Here is a 3622-nt window from a genome sequence, read left to right on the forward strand (position 1 = left end):
GCGCGGACATGTCACATATATATAGAGAGAGTTGTAGAGAGAGAGAGAGAGAGATGACTGTATGACCGAAGGCGACAAAGGTGGAAGCTACGTGGCAATTGTGGATTGGAAAAAGCGGATTCTTCAATATTATTATTATTATTATAAGTCTAATACACTTTCCAGGAAGGAAAGTATGAAGAAGAAAGGAACCTTATGGAACTGTGTCTCCGCGTGTTGTCCCCATTCGGTTTTGGACCTTTCTTTATACCAACTCGGAGTTTTCTTCTTATACAAAAAAACAAATTAAATGTATTTTTTATGAGAAATATTTGTTATCAAGAAAACATTTTCCTAAAATATGTAAATATATATTATTGATGCATATATATATATATTTTTTGCACGTAAGAATATTGAAAAATTTTTTTTTAAAGAGTTAAACATCTTTTAACTAGCGTACACCTCAAGTATCATAAAGAAAGTTAAATAAAAAATAAAATAACAATATCTAAATTACCACTCGAGACATTTCTTACAACATAAACAATAAATAAAACATGTTAGAGGAAGTCACCAATAAAGTCTCCCTTGTAATCTTAAAAACAAGAGCTATAAATGATTTCGTCTCCCTAAGTATTTTTAGGTTTTTGAAGCAAATGTCAAGCACTTTATGACGAAGATACGCGGTTACTACCCTAAACAATGTCTTGAGATCACAAAGGCCATACTTTTTCTTTTTCTCATCCCTAAGCATTATTTGATGTGAATGTCAATATTTTATGATGAAAACACTCGATTATTTTCAAAATTATACCTTATAGTACATAAGCATACCTATATTTCAAATTACCATTTTATGTGAAAGTTGAGATTTTATGATGCCAACTTACAGTTATTGAACAGTTCAAAACACACAGGAGTAAAAATATTTCGACTATTGGGAAGCCATCAATATTGCCGCAATGCCATACTTTGCAATGACTAAGAAATGATAAGGTAGACACCGTGTCTAGATAATACATGAAATTCGATGCACCAACTGCGACACAAATAATTTCGATTACAGGAGCATTGAATATTATGCTTTCGCTAAATAAAGTAAACCATCACTTGCAATACAAGTTGGTTAGCTACTTGCCCATGCCACTTTGAAGCCGCCCATTGAATATTTGTCTCCCATCGATGCTAAGGCCATCAACATTTCTTGTAACTACAAAAAAAAAGAAAGAAAAAAAAAGATAGCACTTGACGATAATATACGAACAGTTAAAAAATAGATGACTATGATGCTCTGTTGTCTCTATGCAAATAAGATATCTATTTAAAAAAGATAAATAAAAATTAATATAATCAAGAGTGGATATATGTTTCAAATAGCAAGCCAAAGAATAAAGGCATATGCAAGGACCTCCAGATATACTAAACCAAAATATAACAAAGTGACCTTCGCTCTCCTTATAGTTAAGGAACTAAAAGCAGATTTTACATAGAACACTCCATTTGATGCCAAAAACCACCACAATAAGTTTGGTCTATCTACCACCACAAGGGGATGGGGACTTGACGTAGAGCCCTTAAGCTCCATAGAAGAGTCCTTCACTGGCCAAGTCTAAGCACCATGGTCAATAATAGCAGAGACATGGGTAATAATGGGGATATTTACTCGTCTGATAAGTTGGCGTGAGAAGCTGTCCACTTGAACTCCCAAAGGATGCCATGAGTCATGCCAAAGGAACACCTTGCTACAATTGCCAATCTTCCATCCAAAATAAGAGCGCACCACTTCCCTCAACATAAGCAATTTGCACCAGTACCATGGGCAAGAGTAAGAAGTCTTCAACATCCAAAAACAACAATCCTAGATCTAATAAGAATGAATCCATTTGACCCATAGGGATTTAGGGGAGGCTTGCAAGATTTGCCAAATTAGTTTAGCAACTAGGTTTTGGTTCCACACAAATAAAGGCTTTAGGTCTAGCCCACCTCAGTTCTTAGGGCAATAGACACAGTGCCACACCACCTTAGCCTTATGAGAATTCAAGTCCATTCCAGTCCAAATGAAAGCCCTAATAACCTCCTCTTGGTCCAGCATCACTTGGCTAGGGAGAGTGAAAATGGATGTCTAGTATAGGTGGATGGTAGAAAGGACAGACTGAATCAATTGGTGATGACTTGCAAACGATAAAAGATAACTATGTCAAGATCTAATTCTTTGCTTCACTTTATCAAAGATAAGATGGCAATCCCCGTAGCCGACCTTATAGAGAGCAATGGGATCCCCAAGTAACGAATGAAAATGTTACCATTTCGAAACGCAGACTTCTCGAGCAACTCTTTACGAAGAGAATCATCAATACTCATAATAAAACAATATTTATATAGAACTAATATTTATATGCATTTTTCAATATTTATATATAACTAATATTTATATAGAACTAACATCTTGTGTAATTTTTACATAACAAACTATTTTTAATATAAGAGATTTTAGGTTGAAACTAATGAAAATTTATCAATTCCTATCATATTATAATTACATGGCAAATAAAAAGATTATATAGAGTACTTCTTAGTTATAAAAATAAGATTATTTTATGGTAATTATCTTATTAGGAATCCTTGTGTTAAGAATATTTTAAAAGTTATACAAATAAAGGTAATGATATATATAATAACGACAATATATCTAACTTTTATCCCACGTATATATAATATTAATTTAATTCATTAAGTTGTCAAATTGAATTTGTATAAGCCTTTATTGGTGGGACATGGGTCCTTTTATCTTCATATCCGATTTGGATGATGATGAGTTGAAATATCCAACATTTCTCATAATTAATGGAAAAGTCTACTCCTTGAGAAGTATACTACTTAGAAGATTGAGAATGACAATATCAAATCCAATCCAACAACACCAATTTAATTAGTACAAACATTCTTGTCGTTGCGTGGCGGCTCAGTGTCAGGACTCAGGAGGGGAATTTTAAATTTATAGTAAAGGCTAGCTAGGTACTGATCATAGTCCTTCAAATTAGATTCCATCATCCAATTAGCCTGTTGTATTTATCCATTGGCTCAACAGCTGATTTATCCATTGAACCTAGATTGCTCTGAAATAAAAAGGGTAGTGGATATGGTACGAAATGAAAATAAAAAAAATTAATATTATAAAAAAATAAAAAGTAAAAAAGTAAAGAAAATATGTAAATGAAAAATATGATTTTTTTATAAATATAAATTTTAATATAAGAATTATAAAAATAGTTATTCGACTTAAAAATAAATATGAAGTCTATAATATACTCAAATAAATTTTAAGAAAAAGTTAAAAATTTCATCTCTAACATGATTAAAGATAAATTTTTTTCCATCTCTAACTTTTTTAAGGATAAAAATGCGTTTTCGATATTTTTTTTAATATTACGAAATGATTTTGAAATATTTTAAAATTATAAAAATGGCTTAAAAATATATTTTTTTTGACTTTTCTTGACATTGGAAATGGAATAATTTGAAAACATTGAAAAGATGCCCGAAGACGTTTCGAAGCATCATAGCATCAAACTAGTGGCTCTAAAAATATAATATTTTAAAGTCTCAACATGGAGTAATTTAGCCTTCTATTAAAGAAATA

The sequence above is a fragment of the Diospyros lotus genome, chromosome 5 (assembly GCF_014633365.1).
Source record: "Diospyros lotus cultivar Yz01 chromosome 5, ASM1463336v1, whole genome shotgun sequence".
NCBI classification, from domain to species: Eukaryota; Viridiplantae; Streptophyta; class Magnoliopsida; order Ericales; family Ebenaceae; genus Diospyros; species Diospyros lotus.